This window comes from Empidonax traillii, unplaced genomic scaffold (assembly GCF_003031625.1).
Source record: "Empidonax traillii isolate 1590-97213 ecotype Southwest subspecies unplaced genomic scaffold, ASM303162v1 scaffold9:size3134949, whole genome shotgun sequence".
Classification (NCBI taxonomy): Eukaryota; Metazoa; Chordata; class Aves; order Passeriformes; family Tyrannidae; genus Empidonax; species Empidonax traillii.
In genome coordinates, this window is record NW_020955202.1 from 1221064 (window position 1) to 1245628 (window position 24565).

Genomic DNA, 24565 nt, shown 5'->3' on the forward strand with positions numbered 1-24565 from the left:
GCAACTTATCTTTCTGAAGAGTCTCAGACTTGGAAAAATGGACATGAGCCAGTCCCCACTAATCATCTCAGGGAACAAATATAGTCAGTGGGCATATTTCTGTCTGAAGTATTTTTCTGATTATACTACAATGTCCCCTGTTATTATTCTCTGTCATGTATAAATCTATTATTCTTTGCTGCACAATGATCCAGTATGAACAGACTGGCTTGAGAGTGAACCTATCTAATATTAATCTACAGTCTGGCTGCTAAGGCATTCTCTTGTAAGATGAATTAGTATGTTTCCATAGCTAGTAGCTTTCTGAATTTGGTTTCCCATTTTCCTATCCTTTTCTCTAGTCTATGATCAAAAAGATGGCCAAGTCATCTGTATTTTTTCCAAGTTATATTCAATAAAAGTCAGTATTCTCTTGTGTAAAAGAACTCCTTTGTTTCTGCTCCGGAGAAAGAATTCTGAACTTGCAAAATGTATAGCCACTGCACTGTGTATGTCTATTATACATTACCTATATGCACATTATACATGAAGTCATAAATTATTTTAAAGACCTGTTGCATAGTAGGTAATATTTAGTACAGGTAAATGCCTCCCAAAATATTCCCAAGTAATAATTACCCTTGAGAAAAGAGATACCTTTCTAATTGTTTTGAAAAGGTTAGCCTTCATTACGAGACTGCATTTGGTTTTGTGCATTTTATAAGTTGTATACAAAAAGTTGATATGTTACAAACAATATTTCCTTTCTTATAATCTAAGCAGATTTAGATTACATTTAGCTTGTTTTTACTCAATTTGCAGTAGGTAAATTGAAATTATTTTTAAATCTTTCAAGAACTTTGAGAAACATAGCCCATATATACAATGTAAATTCTTAATAAAAAATCCTGAAAACAGTCTGCCAAAACACATCAATATGAAGAAATTTACATTCATTTGGTTGTGACCTATAATTTTTCAAGATGACAGCTTGGATATATGATGTATTTGCAAAGATCACATATTCCCCTCTCAGAAGGACAACTTCCACAGCATTTTAACCTGTCCTTGACATCTGCTAATGTTTATGATGTTCATTATTACCTATGTACGTATCCTATATTCACAGTGCTTTAAACACGTGCTATATATTTTAATAGCAACATTTCAAACATCCAGTATTTACAAATACATGGGATTTGATACAACACTGTGACATTCAATGAACTCCACAACAGAATTTGTCTTTGAACCTATGCAAAATATGTGAGATATCTGCTTTTACAGTTTCTCATAAAGAGTGCATTAGCAGTGCATGACTATAATCCACTTCATATTTAGCCTTCTCTCAGCACCCCTCTTTTCCAGAGAATTTTCAATGTCAGGCTTAACAAACTCTAAAGGATTAACTAACTATAACAGTACTAGTAAGCCAATCCACTTCTGGTCCATTATTTCTCAGGATCCTTGGGACTATACCGGACCAGTCCTTCTGGTCCACCTATCCTGTGGTGGCACATTTTCAGTGGGCTGATTTTCAGAGGACCGAACACTCAACTTCCTGTCACAGTGGCAAATGCAATCTCATGTCAAAGGAGATGCCATAAATCTTCAGGGAAAAAAAACCAGTTTCTGGAACTAGACAGCCATCACAGAATGAGCCACAGCCTTTTTCCTCTATTTTCCCACAAAGATGTTTAGGAAGAGTTCAGGAGTAGGCCTAATCAATTGTTTTTGACAGCAGCAGCTCACTCCAAACTACTTAGAGTAGCACACAAGAAGTCTACAGAGAATACAGAGTAAGCCTAGCATTTCTAGAATGGAGGGAAAAAAAAAAAGAGATCTTTTAAAAATTGCTTTTAGGATTTTATTCTCAGCTTTGTAGGAATATAGGGGGAAAGCTTAAGCTTGAGCATTTTGGTAAATCTTCTCCCCTTGTACAATTACTGTGGCCTTGTTTGGTGCTTGTGAAGGAAAACAAAGATACGGTGTTTTTTTGTTTGAATTGCCTGATAGGATTGCTTTTAATTAGTAATTACATGCAAGGTTAAGCTGCTTTGGCACCAAGCACTTTGGATAAGGTGCTTCCATGGTTAAGCCACAAAAACACAGTGACAATGTTACTATCAAGTCAAGTTTGACATAAATGTGAAAAAGTGATTTGTGGATCCAGGAAATATTACACAACATGAATGTATCAGCAAATCTAGCTGAGAAGTAAATCTGTAAATGTAATGCAAAAAATTGTATGTGTATAGATTTAGACAATTTCTTTATATACACATAACAAAAAGAGGGTTGTTCCTTGAAGTTTCTGTTTCACTTTTCTACCTTAGGAAAGTGAAACAAGATAATAGGAAGGCCTTGTTATAAAACACAATGCCTTTTACTCCAGTTATAAAAATGTTCATTCTGCCATCTCTCTGCTGAAGTCTGTGAATTCTCACTAAAATTTCCACATTGCTGGTCATAAAAAAAAAAGGTAGGAAAAATTTAAAAAAGATAATTGGATTCTTACATGATTGCAATATAGTTTGACACTCCTAAACAATACCTTCTGCCAGTGAACAAAAGGTTACATGGCATGAGATGTCTCCTATCACTAAATAAGCTATGAGATTTATCCACTTGGAAAGTTGGGCCCTATTTAGTCCATTATTTACAGAAGTTAGAACATTATGATTTTATTATAAAATTAGACAAATACAACTTCTCATTAGCATACGTATTTAGTGTAAATTACTGTATTTACAGAAAATCTATATTAAATTTACTAACAAAATGTAGGGCAAATATTCTAAGACACTTCTAATGGTACAAAATGTCCACAGACAAAACTGAACTATTCAAGAACAGTAAGTCACCAGTACCACAGCTTTAATTATATTTGTTTAATTCTGGGAAGAAGCACTAGTAAGTAAAATGTTCTCTTGTCTGAACAGACACTTCTATAATGGTAAAAGCCCAAAGAACTCTCAGTGAGACAGACAATCATTCACTTGTGACAGTTGTGATGAGAAAGACTATGTACTATTAGCTACACTGACAACACTATAGACTCCTCAGTAAATGAAAGCTCAAGAAAACTCTTATAACAATGTTTTACCTGCATTTTACTTTTAACTAATCCATGATGACCGCCTGGAACTGCTTCCTGAAAAATCTTTCTCTAGGTTGATCAAAACTTCCTCTGCAGTTTCTCTTTCCAGTTATTGGAGCTCACTACAGAATTTTGCTATGAAATGAGGCCAGACAGCTTTTCACTGGACTTTCAAAATTCAGTTGGCTTATTCTCAGGTAATGAATAGAAAGGAAAAGTCATCTATACTAAAGAGAAGCGGCAAGATCGCTTTATAACAGGTAAGAGACATGAAGACATAGGAACAACATGCAAAAGACCACCAAGAAACAGAATGAGAAAATCAAACAAAAGGATCACAGGGGTAAAGCACACTGGCAAGGAACAACTGCAAATAATTAAATAGGATAATATATAGATAAATAGGCAGAAATAGAAAAGCAGGAAGATTAAACACCTAGGCAGAAAGGTACATTTCTAGACACGATCTGAAATTCAACTCAAAATTATTTAAGTGTTTGGTAGAATAGCTAGCTGTCAACAAATTGAAAATTATGCTTCAATTCAGTAATAAAATACATGGTTGAGAGGACAACCTGACAATGCCATCAGCACCTCCAATTACTGAAGTTATATATGGCTGTGTTGCATAGGTAAGAATGATGACTGATTATAACTCCCATGAGAAGACAATATAATAACATTTACAGTTTTTATGAATCAAGCTTTAAAGTTAGCAAGAAAAGATGACACTAAAATAATAGAGAAGTCAAAGAAAATAACAGCCATTTTAGCATTACATGAGCAAAAGCTACTTCTTTTATCCCTGAACACAGAGCAATAGGAGCATCCCATCACAAAGGAGTGTGATGTTCAGTTTTCCATAGGGGTAGATGAAAAATAATTGCTACTACCAGTTATTGTAAGCTTAGAGAAGTTTCCACTTTCCTTGAGAACTGAAGGGGTTTGGAACAGAGGCTTGTTCATTTACATGATTTTATAATGAGTAGAGACAATTGCTGAAATTTCAACACTGCTTAGAAAAAGTTAATAGTGCTACTTAAAAATTGTAAAGTAATAAAAATTGTCCTGCTCAGATAACAAGTCAGAACTACCACCTCAGTATTAACCTGCAGTATCACCAAAATTACTTCCGTTCTCAACTGAACAGTGAATATGTAAGACTCAACTATTGTGAAAGAGAAGTTATTATTTTGCTCAGTTTGTAGAGGTGAGCTGTCCTGCATCTACCTACAAAACCCTGTTATTCCCTGGACACAAAAGCATTTCAACTACTTTCACTTTAATATTTTCTGTTGGATCAGCACCTGAGCACTCTGTGATGTTTACAAGAATGATAAATGTAATTTTCATAGAGTCATCATCGTTCAATAAACGTTTGATCCTCATAACTTATTTTGAAACATTACCTATAATGAAACACTAAATGTAACGCAGGAAAAAGAAATTTAAACTTTTCCATTTTTTGCTGCTCTACTAAGAGCTCAAACTTTAGTTTTAGGATCTAATATTAAACTTTTCATAATAATGCAAGCATTTCTCAGTACAAGGCAGTTACTGAATACAGCTATCAGCATAGAGAATATATAACATGAAATATTAAAGTATATTGGCAAAAAATGCATGTTCAGAAATACAAAATTTTGTATCAGTTGTTTAATTAGTCTCATGACTGTATAAACTGTTTCAAGACTGTTCTTCAAATAATGTCACATTTATGAGTGTCCAGGTGTAGCACACTGAAACTATGTCAGTAACAGAAAGTAAAGACAGGACACACATCTTCCCAGAGCACTGTGCTTGCTGTGGCTAACAGAATTATACTGGCAGCACAGTCACAGCAATTTCCACATTAGTTGCTGAAACTCAAATGCCTGTGTGTGTCTGCACATGTCTCTATGCAGATAGCTATCCCTAAGTACTAATATGTTTATCTTCAATAATATATAGACTACTGCACGACCCCTAAGTCTTTTGGGATATACTGGTGTCCAAGGCCAGGTTGAATGTGGCTTTGAGCAATGTGGTCTAGCAGAAGGTGTCCCTGCCCATGGCAGTGGGTTGAAACTAGATGATCTTTAAGGTCCCTTCCAATCCAAATCATTTTATGATTCTATTCCATTACATAAAAAACCATTACATACAAAGCCATTCCTTCCATGTTACAAGAGACTTATTTCAGATACTGTAATAGTATCCCATTTCCCAGAACTGTTATCAGAAAATTATTATGATTTTAATACCCAGTATAAGTAGATAAATGAAACTGCTTTGAGTATCTTTCAGACATTTTTACATACCTGAGTTGTGCTCATGCTATTACAACACTCAGTTGCAGTTTAAGATTCTCATTTGTTCCTGTCAACTGATTCTAGAGAATAATGATCTAGTGTAAGGCTGTTTTGCAGGGGAAAAAAAAAAAGATAATATTTTCTTTCCATTCTAAATCACCCTGTTTCCTTAATCTGCTGTGACTATTGATGATATCACCAGTTGTGCCTATTTCTCATGCAGTGCCAATAGCTTTCTTGTGACAAAAACCTGGAGCATCTCAATTTTATCTCATGGGGGTTTTATTGCACTAAAGACCTAGATTGTGCAAAAACATAATTCATGTACTTAATACTAAATGAGTTTACATCTAAAACTAACAGGAAGAAAAGACATGCCAGCATCTCCTTTAGAATAATGTCTGCAATAATAAGCTATTCAAAAGGATGAACAGAGTTACTCAAAGTCAAGTATCTCCAAATCAGGAGATTTTTATCAAGATCGGGCAACTTTTATGTGATGTCTGTCTGTTGCAGCTGATTGCAGACAGCTTTTTACTACAACCAACTTCAGACAAGTCGCTTATTGTCAGGTATACATTCTCTTCTTTTTTCACAGTAGCAGATAAAGTAGTAAAAATATTCTCACTAATGGTTTTAGTTAACTTCATATAGTCGTATTTGGAGAATATTGTAGAATTGAAGAGAATTAAGAAAGAAATTATTAATTATTGCCTGTGCACATTGGTTTAATTGCCATACATACATATTTTCCATTTTTAGCACTACATTTTTATGCACTACAAAATGACAACCTGGTAATTTTGAATCAATGGGGTCAACTGGGGCAGCATATGAATTTCATGCATTTCCAGAAACTGGAGGGTTTTATAAAGTAAAACCACTTTGAACCACTGCCTTTACCAATAAGTTCCTGATGAATTCAGATTCCAAACTTACAAGATTACAGGTAAAAAGAGGGGAAGAATGCCAATATATGGAATATATTTGTGTTTATACACATAAATACCTTTTTACAATGTAGTCCCTTAAATCGTGGCTCTTATTTACAGTAGCTGTTATCCATCAAATTAATGTATACATGCATATTTTGCTGTTGAAAATGTTCAATAGGTATCATTTTGGCTTGGGAAATTAGAGTCCCTTAGAGCATCTGAGGCATCTACATGAAGGCACCAAATGTGGGAGACCCCTGTACTTTTACAGTAACAGCTACTGGCCAGATAGAAAACTATAGGGCCCAGATACCCATCTTCAGCCAAATGAATTGTGCCCCAATTGTCTAGTTTTAAAGAAGTCTTGGAATTCTTTTCCTGAAATTTTTATCAACTGCAATCACAAGCAGAGTATTTAACAAATACGCGTACTGACGATTATGTTGTTTCTCTGATAAATAAGAATAAGCTGACAGGAAGATTATTTCTCAGGAAGAACACTGTTGCAGATCAATCCCAAAGACAGTGTGTGTGTGTCTGTGTGTATGTGACAATCTTTGAATCTTCCCAAAGGTTTCAACATGCTGTAATTGGATTTGAAGTTCCTTCAGCGTAAGTTAACTCATAGGAAGGATCGTGTGTGTTCAGACAGTTGTACTAGCTAAGAAATACCTTGATACTTGACATGAAGTTTCAGGAGGATCTTTATCCATATTAAAAATCTGCATATGGGAGACACATCAAGAGTATTTGTACATTCCTAAGCCCCTGTAAATAATATTAGTTCAGTTGCTGCTTACTCAAGGAAGAGATGGAAAAAACACAAAGTAGCTCAACCTGCCAAGACAAATTCAAATGCCAAGGAGTAACCTTCTGCTAACTACTAAAACTGTATTATTTTTTAAAATGTTTCACCACATGAATAAAAACACAGTTTCCAGGAAAAATAAACAAATTGTAGACATGGCTGTAAGGTAAGTTTGTAGTGAACTCATCCAAAACTGTATTCCTATAGTTCGACTAAATTTTACAAAACTTTATGAAGCTGCAATTTAAATGAAAACAGGATTTTACATGCAGTCATAAAAATAATTTTAGTCTAGTCACTTCTGCTGCTAATTAGGATTTTCTGCACAGTGTGCAAAATGACTCTTTGAGTCCATACTCATCATTTACACAGTGAGCTGGAAGCCACAGTACTCATGGGAAAGAGACTGACCCTGATCAGAGATTATACCTGAAAATGACAGTACAATCAATAAACCCTAATGATGGATAGATGAAAAGCAGATTTCACAGATGGCCTCAACTCTCAGATATTTGCATGAGGAGTTGATTTCTGGATAGGCATGGACTTTAAAGTAAGCCTGTCAGCCAAGAGTGGATGCAGCAAATATGTGCTGCAAACATGGGCTGGAAAAATGAGAAAGATTTCCTGCACTTGTTCATCAGCTTTACGATAGGATTAAAGAAAACACACGAATCATCATGCATGTCCAAAAATAATTATCTGACAATGCAATGTCTTTAATCAGTTTTGCATTCATCATAGATAAAGGTCTGGCATGCTCAAAGACATACGTGCAGACACAGATGCCAAGTATATAAGCAACCCGAGACAAGAATTTACTGGCATGTGTAGGCACACTTACATTTTTTGTTGGAATGGAGAACTGCATGGATTTGTTATTAGCATATTTTTGGGCTCAGCTGAGCAAACTGTAACAAGTGATGCTTCGTTTGGGTTACTGATTGAACTGGCTGCAAGTTAACCTATGATTCAGACATGAAAAAGAAATTCTGAATACAGATCCAGATAAGAATTGCCAGAATTTACCCATGATTTCAAGATATTCCAAAAAATTCAGTAAGTGTTGGGTAAGAGACATTGTATAATGACAGTAAAAATCCCAGATAAAAGATAACCCTCTGTATCTTAAATAGATTACCACAAGAAAATTCCAAGAGTGAGAACAGTTTGGCAATCATTAGGTTTACTAAAAGACAACAGAGATACACACCACCATACTTAAGGAAAGGGGGAGATATTTTCTTTTAGCACAGAAATTTCATTTGTCTCAGATTTAAGACTAATCTTCACTTACGGGAATAAGAAAGCAACGATCTATACATACTTTCTGTATTGTTGAAATACTGGTGTTTAAAAAAATACAATCTATCCCTATTCTTATGATAAAGGTCTCTGAACAGGGATTAGGAATGCAAGGTGCTAGCTGGACGAAGAGCAGAATCATACATATATCCTAATTATGCAGTATTAAGAGCCCAATAACCCATGTTGATGGGTTACTGCAGACACTTCAGAAGTAGTATAATGACTTGCTCTAAAATGGCAGGCCTGATGAGACTGTTATTGCTCTCAGCCATCAGTCAAATGTGCTGTTAAGACAAAAGCATATGGTTAAAAAAGGGTATTATTTAAGTAGATAAAAAATACCTTTTCTCATAAAGGTATACATTTTCCTTGAAGCCCTGTTATTTTTGATGGAGGACAGGCACAGTTTTCATTGCTGATCTGAGCAAAGTTGACTTTGCTTTTCCTTTGAGGAGTGAGAATTCGAGATTTCAGGACCCTCAAGTTTGCTGTTATCCTAAACATGCAATGCTCAATAGTAAACATGAATCCAACTGTACCCCTTAAAATGCAGTATATTTGATTGCATCTTTAATTTTTAATGTATCCTCTTGTATTAGAATCAATAAAGACCTGTAATATTGCCATAGCTTTCAAAGCTATGATCAGTTGCATCAAGAACTGAAGCATGTCTACAATGCTTAACCTGAAACAATCTTTTGGAACAGGGAAGTTCCTTAGTGACATCTTGGGTAAATTGTTGCAAAACTTGACTGAAATGTCATGGTAATTCCACCCTTGAAAAAGAAACCATGAGACAGCGTACTTATACCCCAAAGCACAGGGGTATTTTTGGCCTTTTTTATTGGTATTTTAAATGAAGTAGTATCACGATATCATGACTATCAAGTTCAAAGGTCTAACAAGGGATCCACACCATCTAAATTTAAAGCTGTAACTTTCTCCACACAGACTGAAGAAGAAGAAAACTATGAATGTTCTTGAAACATTTAATATTCTTAAAAAAACATAATTGACAAGATAATTTAATTAGACTGCTGTAGAAGGCTATCTGTGCTGGTGCAGCTCACGAAAACTATGTCAGTAACTGAAAGTAAAGACAGCACACACATCTACCCAGAGTACTGTGCTTGCTGTTTCTAACAGAATTATATTGACAGCACAGTCACAGCAATTTCCACATAAGTTGCTGAAATGCAAACACCTGCATATATTTGCACATACACCTATGCAGATAGCTATCCCTAACTACTAATATGATTATCCCCAATAATATATAGGCTATTATATGATCCCTACTCTTTTGGGATGATGGTAGCCAAGGCCAGGTTGGATGGGACTTTGAACAATCTGGTCCAGTGGAAGACATCCCTGCCTATGGCAGTGGGATGAAACTTGATGATCTTTAAGGTCCCTTCCAACCCTAACCATTCTCCAACTCTGTGACTTCTGGGAGGACCCTGCATTAGCCAGTCAGCGAACTAAGGGAAGAAGATGCCACTGCTGAAAGTGAGCTCATCACATTCCTTAAAAGATTCTGAGAAGACCTCTTGACTTCCTTCTAGGTCCATGAAGAACACAGGTCATCCAATGATGTTTGATTTAAATACTTTGAGGCTTTGAAATCAGCACCAGGAAAAGACTGAGTACTTTTTATTTATGTGCATGTGCACCTCTGTGAAACGTATATATATATAAATATGGGTGTCTCCAAACCGCCTAGCAAAAAACCTCACTGCCTGAAGAAGTTCTGTGTCTAAAGAAATAAAGCCAGGGAAACAGTACTGTGTTATGAATTTTCACATACAACATTTTTCTCTAATAATGTTGTGCACTAATTTACAATTCCTCATTAAAAAATAAATATTTTGGGAAAACTGACAGATAGTTGTGTAAAAAAATTCCTTGTTTCTGAAATCAAATAAAATGCTTGGTTTAGAAAAAACTTGTGTATACACCCTTTTGTAATTTTATAATTTAATATTGGGGTTTTCAGAACACATTGTACAATGAATCTTGAAACATTTTGCTCATAACTCCTATTCCAAAAGCTATCTATTTTTCTTCAACGTATGTTTTTACAGTATTTTTAATAATAATAGACAGCAATGTTGTTCAATATATAAAATCTAAATTCCATAGTTAATTCTTAGTAAACAAATAGAAGCTGTCTCTCCAGGTTTATAGAGGCTTGATATTAGGAATTTTTCAGAATTGTTAAAAATAAATACTCAGAAATAGTGAATGCTTAACGCACAACCACAAATAAGGAAATTATTTGGGTACTTGTGTATTACTAACATATGTTGCTGTTTCCAAAATTAATTCTTCAGTTTCAGAGGCTGATATGTGACTTAATAGCAGTATTGACAAATATATTAATTTGCAACATCACAGTGAGTCTCTTCACTGAAGTGGAAAAAAAAAATAGATGTTCAGAATCACTCTGTTAAATTTAAACCTCCACATATTAGTAGAAAACAGATAAGTTTAACATCAAAATTAACATAATGGCAAATTGTGAAAAGCTTGTTAATACTTTCATGGCCATACACCCCTAACAGAGAATAAGTTTTTCTCTGCTGTCATCAAAAATGCATACAAATGTTAAACTTGCCTGACCTTTAGAAATTATCTAAAGCATAGCAGTTAAACAAACAGTCCAATAATCTGACATACTATTCCCCATTATTTGCTGACTAAAGTCACTTACTATAGATAATTGTCAGAAACTAAGAAGTAAAACTAGCACTTATATTACCCTGTTAATTTTCAAAAGGTTTTTGTACAGCATTTTATTTACAAATAGTATACACGATACAAAGTACACTGCCCAGGAGTATTTTGACCTGACATTCAGAAAAAGGTATTTGTTTGCTCAGTGAAAAGCATTGCATTAAAAAGAGCTTCGAAATTAGAAGGCTAAAGAGCACTTTCTTTCCTTTAAAGCTGTGATGAAATACATACTACTCCTGCTTTGAACATCATAATAGTTTACAAAAGACAATAATATCCATATTTATACACTCACATAGTACCTATGGACTGAAACCCATTGTATTGGTTTAAATTAAGAAAATAGGTTACAATACCATATTAAGAGACTCATTATTACCAATACACTGACAAACTGAAAAGCTTGCTTAAAAGGGGCTGGTAAATATTGTTTATCACTTCATCAATAATTGAAAAAAACTATAAGAGTATAGTTATATTTGAGCATTACATTAGGCCCAGGAGATCTAGAAGCCAGAGCTAGAAATTTTGGTATACAGGAATAAAACTCAACAATAATCATATTAAACTGATAACATGATCCAGGAGAAAATTAAGATATAATTAAAGAAGGTAAACAGTTTACATAAGAATAATCAACTAAGAAAATAAAGGATGAGGGCAAATAACATGTAGCTATTCTGGTATTTTGGTGGTGAAAGTTACCATGAGCTAAAAGTGATCAGCAATATAATACCTTAGCATAAAAGACAATGCATTACCTTGAACTGTAAGCTAATCTTTACGGTTTACTTGTTGGTAAAGTTACAGTTGTATTTTTTTTTTTTAGAGCACTCTCTATCTAAGGAACACAGAAGAAATTAAAGGAATTCAGTAGAAAATACTAACTACCAGAGGTCTAAAAAAGGTGACAAAGAAAGCAAAAATTAAATAATGAGCAGTCTTTCAGTTGAGAGGAAACTGAGTGGAGATGTAACAGATGACAGGGAAAAACATCCAGAATGAGCATGCAAAGTTAAAGCCTATTCAGCTCATTCTGCAGAAATACTACGTGTTTGTGGTGACCAGAAGGGATCCTTTCTCAAAAGCTATCCTTCACTTTCTATAAATTTATAGTATGTACTCCTCAGTGTCTGGGCACTGAACTTCTAAATAGGATGGAATTTTCTTTGGTCAGTATTCCATTTTGTATCAGTTTCCTGCTTCTGTAGATACACTACACACAGTTAACTTGTTTCACCATGATTCTATCTACTTCAACCACACCAGATGAGTTTAACAATGAAGGAACAAATTTTCTATCACGGGTCAAGAGAAGCCTTTAAATACAGCAGTGCAAAGTCTGCAAACAGAACTGCAAGAAAAAAACTGTAGAGCAGCTACAGTTTTCAGGTAAAAGCAGATACCTCAACTGTTTCTCCAGGTATGCCTTTACCCAAAATGCCCTAGCTGTACATTATCTTCAAAAGCTGGCGACTAACTTCCCACACTTCCACACCTTAATGCCACTTTACATGCCTCCCTTGCTCTTCACCTGGCCATTTTCATTGCTTAGGATTTCACACGCTGTAAAAAGAACATTTGCTCAACACACAGTTAGATTTAAGCTCCTGACTTCTAGCACAAGCTCAGCTTTTGATAGTAATAGCCACATAAAATTTGGACGTGTTATCAGAACCTAAAGTTTATCAAACAAAGCATTTTGCTTTAGTATATTCTAAGAAAGAGAAATTCCATATTCCATCTCTGTTGTAGCACTGTTGCATCAATAGGACTTCTGTGAGTTTAACTGAGATCCCGATATGAATAAAATTAACTCAAATACCCCTTTACAGAACTGAGCACTAAATCCAGAGGCATGCACATATTAAAACTATATCCAATATCTTAAATAAGACCCAACATCACTACATTAATTCATTCTTACCTTTTAGTTACATTCTAGCAGTGATTTTATAAGCAGTACATTCATTTTCATTAAAAAAAGTTGAAAAGTTAACTAATGACAGTTCAGAATGACATTTGCTTTTAAAGCACTACACAGGCTTGCTACTATGCAAACCAAGTTTTAACTGTCATGCTGTCAGAAAAATGATAGTTCCCTAGTCATATCTTATCTTTTTAGGAAAGTAAGAACTACAGAAGACTTTACAATTCAAAATTGTTTCATATATTTCATAAAATCTGCCTTTTGCATGAAAGCCCAGAGAGATGTTATATTTGAAGATGACAATGGAAAAAAAAAAAAAAGGCGCAAAACACCAACCAATGAACAAAGCACACGAAAGAAAAGTGGGAAGCATTTCAAGTTTTATACATGCCTGTGCTTTTATTTCCTTAGCCCTCTCTCAGCTTAATACAATATAAAAGTCCATGAATAAAAACATGACCATACATAAAGCAGTCTTAGAGCTGCACTGGGTCATTAACTGTGATAGTTATATTCCTTAAGAAGGTCTATGTGCTTATTAAGAAAAGTCCCAGCCTGAAAATCACCTTAAGTACAGTGCCTTTTCAATGTCCAACAATTATAGGCATTATCTGCAGTTATATTGCTAAATCTAGCTGACTTTTGAATGCTCCCCTAAATTTGGCACCAAATTTGTTGTAGCATTAAACAAACAAAACAAAAAAAAACCCCAAGAACAACAACCCCCCAAACGAAAAAGCTATGCATACTTTTCTGATCTAATGAAAATCTGGAAGTAAAACAGAACTGTAGCTGATAATTAAGGTAGAATATCTCTCATTAACCAAGGGAGTTAGTGGAGAACATTCTCTATAATGAAAAACTGCTTTAGTTGAAATGGCTTAAGTCTTTTCACTCTCAGGACAGTTTGCAGTGTATACTTGTTTGTTCAGGCTGCTAAGGAAGGGGACTACTGAAGGTACTATTCTTTTATTAGTTGTTTTTCTTTAAGGTGGTTCAATGTTGTTTTTTTCACTCTGTAGCAAAGGTACCTTCAACCTCTGTGTGGCACTCTGTTCATTTTTTATTCCTTAAATGATTTCAGAAGAACTTAGCAAACTATATGAATCTGACTTACTGCCCTTATGAGCAAAGGGGGAAGAAAATAATTGTGAAACATTTAAAGTGGGATTTAATCTCCAACAGTGTTAATGATAATCCACGTATTTTATTAGAAGTTTTACGCTTAATCCACAAATGTTCAGTACAAAAAAAAAAAAAAAGCCCCCCAAAAGTATGATTCAAAAAGAATAATAGTTGTATTTACAGTTACGCCATACAAGAAAACAACCATACTTAAGTCTCAGGTGCACTGCTGTGCATCTCTTTCTGGTAGAACCTCGTTGTTTGTTTTTCCTAAAGATACCTAAGCTGACACAACGAAGTAAACAAATTTCACAGAGGAGTAAAATGTAGCCATTAAAGATGCCGACATTACACCTCTACTGATACTTAATCCTGCTTCTCTGCAACAAACACCAACGAAACACTCGAGTGACACAAGTTCAGCCAACTGCTGGCTCTTGCGCCGCGAGGGGAAGGCGCGGCATTCACTGCCCACGGCACAGGCGAGAGGCTGCGCCTCCTTCCCCGCGCTCACCTCCCGCGGCGATCCTCTTCCCCTCCTTCCTGCCCCTCACCCCGCTGGAAACTTTCTGCCTGCCGCTGACACGGCTTCCGAGCCGCTGGGGCAGCGGGATGCCAGCGCCGCCTCCCAGCCCTCCCCGCCGCACCCCTGCCGGGAGCAGCGCAGCCTCAGGGACCCGGCTGAGGTGCCGGAGCACGAAGCGGTTCTCGCCGAGCAAACCGACGTGCAACCCTACGCAGAGGGCTGCCTCCTGCCTTCCTTCTCCACCCCTCGCCGCTCGGCCAGCAGCGGGAGGAAAACTTTCCAGATGATGCTTGCCCTCTCCCGGCACTCGAGGCGTGCCGGGCCAGTCCGGGCAGGCGTGCGGGGCTGTTACCTGATGTCCCCGCTCGGCTGCAGGGCAGGGCAGAGTCCCCGCGGTCCCCTTCATGCCCGAGGGGCTGCCGAGCCCGCCCGGAGGCACACGCCTTCATCCAGCTGCTTCCCCGAGGGCTGCGCCTCCTTCACTCGCCCCGGCGGGGCGGCGGGGCGGGCGCCGCTCTCGCGGTCTCGCCGGCGCGGCAGGGAGGGAAGGAGGAACGGAGGGAGGGAAGGAGGAACGGAGGGAGGGAAGGAGGAACAGAGTGCGGGAGGGGGGAGGAGGAGCAGGAGAAGAAGCTGAGCAGAGGGCGGGAGGAGAGCTGCGCCCTCCCATTCTCCGCCCCAGCCACCAAGCGGACACAGCGGACGGGGAGCAGCCGCGCCGCCCGCGCCGCTGCCTTGCCATGGGAATTGCAGGGTGTTCCTGCGAGTGCCTCTGCGCCAAGGCTGAGCTCTGTCTGCCTGGCTTTTGGGTCGGGCAGGGCAGGATAGGGCAGGACAGGGCGCAGCCAGAACCTCTGGAGGGCGCCGTTATCCCGCTTGGCGCTCTCGCAGAGGGCGCTTGCGCCCGGTGCTGGGGATGGAGTTTGGGATCGTTGGCGGCGGCCGGTGCGGGAGGTAAAGGGGGAAACTGGCCGTGACGGAGAAGAAAGGTGACGTGGAGATCGGGAAGATGAATGATAAAGACCTTTTTTTTTTTTTTTTAATGACAAATTTTACAAGAAAGGTGTTCAGAAATGCAGAAAGAAGTGAATACCAGTGGGATATCTGAAGAGAGAAGTAGGAAAGGGCTGTCGGGCAGCAAAGAGGAAAATGTTTCCTGTGAGTGGTCAAGAGCAGGGTTTTGGAAAATGAGAAGATAAGGTGTTTGAGTAAGCCAAAAAATTTACTGTACTTGGCAGGAAATACATGTGAAACCGAGATGATGGGTATGGAGAATTTTGTCTGCCTTCTCCCAGAGTTTAGAAAAAGGAGTTATTGAGAAAGTGATTTTAACTTTAAAGAGATTTTATATAGGGTAAATAGGCATAAATTAAAGCATTGGAAAAGTAAGAAATAAGCACTGCAGGAATTGCTGGACAAGAAGGAACTCTGTGATGAAAAGAACAAGCCACAGTTTGAAAGAACTAGTGCATCTGAACAGAACAGACACAGTACTTGGCTGAAATGAGGTAGGGGTATTGGTTCTGTATGGGATAGAAATTACACTGTCCAGAAACTTTTTCTGTAAGAATTGTAAAGTATATGTTGTCTTTTTCTAGCAAATCATGCCATCCCACATGGGGAGTGGAGAGTTGGATTCAAGCTCTCCATACTGAACTAGCCTTTACAGCCAGTGTAGAAAAGTGGGCTCTGAACACCCAGGGCTAGGTGTAAAAGCAATATTTCCTACAGAGTTGATATCATCCTAGTCCTTGGAGAACCGAACTGAGCTTTAACTTTTAGTCGATCCAATTTGAACCATGTATGGTCATGTAGATTCAGAGCTTAAAGTATTTACTCATGGGAAAGGACTAAGTTCATGCTGCTGAATTCAACTGCCCATGAATGTTTAGTGTCCCTCAAGTGGAAGATGACAGAGATATGAGACAGGATACACACTGGCATATATGGAACTGGAGCAGAAATTACCTTATTTGTACTGAATTGTGTCATTGAAATATTTACAAATATTTACTGCATAAATGAGAGGAAAAAATGCTGAACATCAAATTTGTCTCTTCATCCAGATGATTACTTATGTGTCTAATAACCTTTCCTCCATTGACTTCCTGCAAGTTTTAGCATGACACTTTAAAGTGCTTTGTTTTTAAAGTCAGAGTCTCATTCTGGTCTATTCTAATGCCTTGTATTTCAGCAACTGTGGGAGCAGCTGTAGTGAACTGTAGTAAACTTGTGCCTAGCACAAGACTTCTGTTGTATGGGTGATTTACAATAAGCAGAGTATTGTAGGCACAGGGTAGCCGGGGTATAGGTTGGATTGATACAGAAAAGAAAAACAAAACCAAAACAACAAAAAAAAAACAAACACAAAACCAACAAACAAACAACAACAACAACAACAACAACAACAACAACAAAGAAGAAAAGCTAGCTTGCTTTAGTGTAGGACTATGCAATCCATATATTTCCCTTTGTTTTTCTCTGTCTTCCTGCCCTTTATTGTACAAAATCTTTCTTCTTCTTAAAGCTCCTCAATCCTACCACTGTAGTAATGTCATAGACATAGACAAAATAGACATATTTTGTATGTGTAGAAATTTTTATAGAAGTTGTTGCCAGAGACCTGGATGATGATACTTCAGTAGCCATCTCTTGCATAAAAATGGTATGCTAGTCTGGGCTTCCAGATGCTGTGGGAGTATTGCTGAAAATAATGATGGTTAATAGTAAATGTTTAGCTCTTTGTTTGTAGGACTTGGAAGTTCTCTGGGAGTTGCCTTTGGAACTGCTGCTAAGGACTGGTAAAAGTTCTGCATATATGAAAGAAGGTGAAATCAGCATTTTCAAGTGATTTCTGAGCTTTATTGTCCCTGTTTTTTTAGTGGCCATTATAAAGATGTGTAGCTAATCACAAAACCTTTTGTGAAAGGCCTCTCTCAGAGGTGCTGTTTTCTACCAGTTTGTATTGTGTGTAACATATCTCCTTTGCTCCCTTGAATTGTTATGTATCTGAATTTAAGATAGTGTACTGCAAATTATTTTCCTCGATACAAGAGCAAGTTAAATCAGTAGAAAATTCAGTTTCTTAAAAGTATATATTTGCTAAAACACCATAATGTACATAGATTTGCAAATCCAAAATATTATTTTTAAGATTATTGGTACAAGTAAAATTGTGTTTTAAGGATGTTTTAATCACTGGGATAGCATCAGAATTTGATATGTTGATCACCTAGATTCCAAGGTAGTAATAACTTTGCATAAGAATCTATTCCATAACAAATGTAATATTGCATTATTGAAAACAGGTATAAAATCCCTGGAGAAAACACATTTATTTTGAGTGGCTGTGTATTCACTTGTTTTTGAAGACAGATGACTTGTACAATTAAATGAGTGAAATATAAACTTAAAGATGTTTGGTTTTGTAATTAACTGGCTAACATGTGGATGGGTTCAGTCTGTGGCATCTATACCATCATGTTCACCTTATCCTTCCTTACCTGTCCCCATCCCCCATCCACCCCTCATTGGGCATGTTGCTTATGTCTTTTTTTTTTGGATTCCTACTCAGCTGTAAAAGAAACTAAATGACTTTTTCAATAAAGAAACTCAAGGTCAGAGCTGGGAGTAGCTCATATCGACAGCATGGATCCACTTGTACTCAGCTGGCTTATAGCAGCTTACCCATTCTTCTCTAAAAATGCATCCTTTGGATTATGGTATGACTTCTCACTGTGCTGTCATGTACCATGTAGCTGTTAATCTGCCGACGTAGCCCTACCCTTCAGAAATTGTATACTGGAATGTGAAAGAGCTATGTGGTTTCTGGAAAATCTCTCTGGCTCGTGCTATGTGTCCAATACAGTAGCAACCCCCTGCCAAAAAAAATAGAAAAAAACCCAAAAGCAAACCCTAACAACAAAGCCAACAAAACCCCTAGAGTTCCTAATGTTTTCAAGGATTATGCCTGCGTAATCAGCTTCCTTCTGAGAAAAAAATCTTGGGTGGTTTTATGAGGCCATCTCCCTGGACACCATCCAATCTGTGTAAGTTCAAGGCCCAAAAATGCAAGGTGGTCTACCTCAGGACTAAAGGATGCAACAACTGTCCTGCAGCTATATACCATCATCTGCTTTTTCTGTGAGGACTTATATAAAACATAGAGCAAGCCCTTGGCAGCATACTATCCCCTTCAAGAAAGACAGAACTTTATCTGAGTTCCATGGTTAGGTATCAGTAATAGCTCTCCTCTTGAAATCTAAGGGTAGGATGACAGGGTGTTTTTTCACATTCACACCATGTCCATGAAAAGGTCCCAGTTTAGGTAAAGGCTCCAGAGGACTGTAGTCCACAGGCAACCTTTAGTGGCTTTTATAACACTGAGATCCTGAGGCATGTGAAAATTCATCCATGCTCCTCTTCAGTTTCTCTGTTGCCCATTTTGTTTCTCATACAGTATCTGGAATCTATGGTTGCCTCTCAAAGTTGTTTATACTCTTTGTATAGCCTACAAAAAGCTAAGTGCATACTGAGTGTTCTGGAGAATGCTTTTGAAGATTCCTGTCTACTTCTGTTTATTCTACAGGAACTTCGGCAATAATTTGAGGATTCATTTGTTAACTGAGTGTCGTGGTTTTGCCCACCAGCCCATCCCTGGGGCTGAGGATGGTTTTGTCCAGGTAATTTCCAGACAAAAAGGCCAATCAAAAGTCCAGTGACGCCTTTGCTAATTACATCTTCAAGAAAACGAAGAGAAGGTTGTTGGCATAGTTAAAAATTAAGAGCAGCAGTCATGTAGGGGAGAGGAGTAGTGGGCCCGAGCAGGGCCAGACTCCCTCCTCCCCCGGCTTGGGCCAGGGTGGGGGGAGCATGTGCAGCACTGAAGTCCTCCCTTCTCTCTTGTAAGAGAGTGAAGAAAAAAAAGTTTAAAAGACGAACTGCTTAGACAGAAACCGCTGTGGAAGAATTCCAACCGAAAGATGACGGAGCTTCCAAAGTCGAAGCTGGCAGCTGAAGCTGCAGCAAGAAAAGTAAATTGCGAAAGGGGGGGACTTGTTTCCCCCCTGCCTTTTCGTTCTCTCTCTTCAGCAGGGAAAAGACTGAAAAGTAATCCCTGCTACTTGTAAAAGTTTGTTGGAGTAAGGAGACCCCCCATGCGGCTGATAGAGGAGTTTGTGGATTGTACCAAAGAGAACCGAGACTTCATGAGAAGGACTGAAGTGAGGCAGAGTCCTGGTGGAGATTTGTGACCCTGAGGGAAACCTGTGCTGGAGCAGTGACGACTCAGGTGGGATATTGGGATCCGTGTGTGTGTGGATCCATGCTGCTGTTGAAGATTTTGTGACCCTGAGAAATCTCATGCTGGAGCGAGACGGCCCGTGTGAGATGTTGGGATCCATGTGTGTGTGGATCCGTGCTAGACCCATGCCGAGAAGTCTATCAAGGACTATTCTCCCATGGGGAGGGACCTCCATAGGGAAACAGGGGTGAACTCTTAAGCCATTATCCCCTGTACCCTGTGGAAGAAGATCCATAGTAAGCAAGTGTCCCCTTGCGAGCCTATGGAAGGAAGACCCTTCGGGACCTGGGTAACCCCCAGCCTTCGGTCTTAGCCCAGGAGGGGGGTAAGCCCAGCCCTGGAAGCCAACACAGAGCGAAAGAGAGGAAAAGTTCCAGCTGCAACGAGAATACTGCTGCTACTGAAGATCTATTACTAGAGAGAGAGAGAGAGAGAGAGAGAGAGCTGGAACTCCGAAAATAGAGAATAAGACTACTTCTTCTCCTTGGACTAGTATAAAAAAGGGAAGAAGTATTTCTGTGTATATATAGCACTTCAGCTTGAATAGAAATTGTTGTAGATATAGTTCTTTAATTTTTAATTTATTAGTAGTTTTTGTTTTACTAGTAATAAATGGTTTATACTATTTTTTTCCAAATCCTGTCTCTCTTTTGTCTGCAAAAACCTTCTCTCAACTAGTAGTAATTGTGTGGGGGGTGGAAAGCAAATTGACCCCAAGCAAAACCACGACACTGAGATTTGCAGCTTTTTCTGGCACCTTCTCCACTGAGGGTCCCCAGTGTGTAGGCATTGGCTCAGTCCAAGGCTCCTTTCAGTGCAAACCTACTAGGTCTAACCAAGAGAAAACCCAGCCAGGATGTTCTCCTTGGTGTTTGTTCCTCACAGACATATTCTTTACATGCCTTCCTTGTCTCCTTTTTTCCCTTCGTCCTTCTAAAACTTTTTTCCTCCTGTATTTGAATGTACACTTTCAAGGATTTCTTCCTTCAATGCTATTTTGCTGTACTTAATGTAGTCTACACATTTTGCTTGTCTTGTTTTACCCTTTAGGTCTGACCAGTATGAATGCACTGTTAGCAGAGTGAACATGGTTCTCATTTCTAGCAGTTCTGTACCAATTTATATTGTGTTATTTTCTTCTCAATTGTTATTTTAGCTTTTTTTTTTCCCTCTTTCTGTGGAGAAATGGATAAACTAATTAGATATTAAATGCCATGTTGCAGTTCTACATAAGGGTTTTTTCATTAGAAATAACATTTAATTATGACACATTTTATCACAAGATGCATCTTGTAGGTCAGACATTGTAAGTTAAAATCTTTAACATTTTAAAAATTTTTTAGTTAATTTTTTTTTAATTCTACCTGCCTAAACAAAATCAGTCAGTGATACAATGTAGTCGAAAAAGTATTTTGGTAGTGTCATGATAAGGGTGGTCATAAGCATGGAAGGGTTATTGTGAAGCAATTGCAGTAGGGTGGCAATTGCTTGAAAAAGTAATTGTCTCACAATCATGTATGACTAAGACTTGTATTTTTTTTTTAATGGAATTATTACGTGAACTTACTAGAGTCTTTATTTCTGTAGTCATACAAAGAAGATGGATCTATGTTATAAGTATTCAAGCAGTACCTGAAAACAAGTCCTTTAATATCTATCTGAAAGCAGGTTTTAGAGCATAGTTAAGTAGGGTTTTTTGTTTTCCTATGGGTTTGGTTTTATTTTTTTTATCTAAATTACGCTACGTCTCTTGCCAGATTGCTATCAGTATGTATGTGGCATAACAATTTTATTTTCAAGTCTTTACTGTCAGCCTAATAATGTCCTTCCATGACACTATATAAGGAAATGTGAATTCCTTGGAGGCTTTATAATAGTAATCAGTACTTTTGAAATTTCTTTTGTGCCATTATTCAGACTTTAGTAAGAACGTCATAAAGCCCTGAAGAGGAATCACTTTGTTGACTCACTAATGCCTATGTCATCTAGATGAATGCATGCCCACTGTATGTCTTTTAAATGTACCAAGTAATGGTAATAACAAATCTAGTGCTTCAGCTATGTTACTACATTGAAATGTTATTTTACATAACTCCTTTTCTGTGCAGTAGTTTTGCTGGAATTACCTCAGCTATCATGTGTTTTATCTGCCACAAAATTTTAAGTTTATATTATTAATTTTAGTTTATATTAATATGTGCATCTTTGTTTCACTTTTTACTTTTAAAAATATAAACAACACAGGTCCCAATAAGGAGCACAAGGAAAGTAAATAATAATAAATAAACAAAATACTGTTCATTGCAACAATCAAAATAGAGACAAATTAATACATAGTAGTAGTAGCATAACCAGGGCGTCAATTCTATCCTATTTGTAGACTGTTAGGAATATGTACAATTCACTTCAGCAGTTGGACTGAGTATACTCAATTATATACGAGTTAAATATTTACATCATGGACAATTACTTTATGTACAGTAATCCACAGAAAAGTGCCTTGATAGTTTGTCCTAAAGATAAAACTATTTAGAATAGTTCATGAGAATCATGTGTAGGGATAGTCAAGTCTTATCACACAACCTCACATGTGGAATCTTTGTGCCATCTTCGCTGTGCCATTGCTTCTGTCCTGATTAAAAGAAGAAAAATTTGGACTGTTATGAAATGCCCAAACTGCCTGTACCTAATTAAAGAAACTTTCACCTTTCAATCTCAAGGCTACACTGATACTTGAAGTTATATTCTTCTATGAGAGGTGAGTGACACAGTACACCCCAAATTGTCCCTTATCTGCTCCTAGAAGAATTTCTATTGTATGTTCTTACAGAAGTTCAGAAAGATTCTGAAGTTAGATTCCAATGTGGCAGTTCACTTACAAGTTGCAAAAAAAATACAGGAGCTTCAGAGAGCCCTCGTTCTTGCACTTCTGCTGTTCTGAAACACAATAAAGAGACAGCTATACTTTCCTGCTGAAAACGACAGAATTATAACAAATGGCAGCCAGAATAAAATAGCTGCTTTAGAGTTGCAGATACCTTTGCAAAACTGAAGCACAGTTCCAATAAAATACAAAAATTTTCAGTAACAGTAATACAGATGAAATAGTCATGAGGAAAACCACTATTAAACCATATAATTCTTTACCATGTTTTCTCTGTTTAAAAAAAAAAAGTATATCAGCCTTTATTTTAGTATTAAACATACATTTTTTCTCAGATAAAATAAAGTTATGGCACTGAGAAGAACAATCAAATAGATTTTGCTTCTGTGTAACTAGTGCATGATATAAAATTTCTTTGCAAAATATAAATTCGTTCAGGATAAATATAAAAAAGATGAGAGTTGATTATATTGACATACCGTAGAAAAAATATTTTAAAATTTCCTGTTTCCCAATCCTGGTTAAACTTTTCAACCTTCAGTGTTATTAAAGCCATAAATGTAGTTTCTGATTAACTTGTTATTTCTAGGATCTGTATTTCCACTGCTGAGTTCGTGAGCACATTGGTTTCGTTCTTTAGAACTGGTGAACAGTGAAGGAAAGAAAGGTTAGATATTCTTCCATGGTAAGTGTTTCTTAGCTTTCTGCTTATCCTCTGCGTTGTTTTGGATTCCATTATGGGAATCCTATCTTTGTTTATACTTTGTGTACGCTGTATGGATCCTAAAACAAGCTCCTGTAGCTCATACTGAGAATGAGAGTCTCCACTACCTATGAGGATTAACTGAAATCCGATGCATTCTAGTGTGAGGGAAGTATGTGTATTTCTAAATCCATATGCTTAAAATTACCTTCATAGAGTAATTACTTCATTAATTATTTTTAATGATGTAATTAGATTAATTAATTTCTACTTCATAGAGTAGTTTTGAACTAAAAGGAGCTCTGGAGGTCATCTTTGTCCATTCTCTGCTCAAAGCATGTCTAATTAGGTCAGGTTGCTTTGGGCCATGTAAAGCTGAGCCTTGAACAACTCCGAGTTTCTGGACAACCTCTCTGGGCAACCTGTTCAAAAATTGGATAATGCTCAAGGTAATTTTTTCCCCCTAATATCTGCTCAGAATTTTCTGTGTTCCAATCTGTGTCTATTTCCTTTCCTCCCACCCCATTTCATCTCCAAGAAGACTCTGTCTCCATTTTTACTCTATCTACGGATCAATGCAATTTTATATTTTGCATAAAGACATTAGTGGATATATTCCTAAGTGATGAGGGAGGCAGAAGTCCATTTATTCCTATAAGATACTGGGGAAAACAGAACCATCACTTTTCCTCTGTGTCCTTAATAGAGAGAACTTGTGTTTCTCTGGGCAGAACTTGCATGTGGGTCCTTTGGGCTGCTTGATCTGTTTCACTTCAGGCGAGGTGGGATCTTGGCACTGAGCTGTGAAAGCCAAATTGTTCTGAGTACATGTAAGTTCAGAACTGTTGGTGACTAGAGAGCTTTGTGTCAAATCAAGAAACCCATAAGATTAGGTGCACCAGAGAGATTTCTTTAACCACAGATTGGTTTTATACCCA

General features: G+C 37.4%; 1 protein-coding gene across 2 annotated transcripts in view; it reads right to left on the reverse strand.

The window, feature by feature from the left end:
* Positions 1-15258, reverse strand: part of SGCG (sarcoglycan gamma) — a 101877-nt gene extending 86619 nt beyond the window's left edge. For both annotated transcript variants that reach the window (XM_027884287.1, XM_027884270.1), the window contains exon 1: positions 15091-15258. The gene's annotated coding sequence lies outside the window, so the exon portion shown is untranslated. The remainder of the gene's footprint in view (positions 1-15090) is intronic.
* Positions 15259-24565: the final 9307 nt, after the last annotated feature.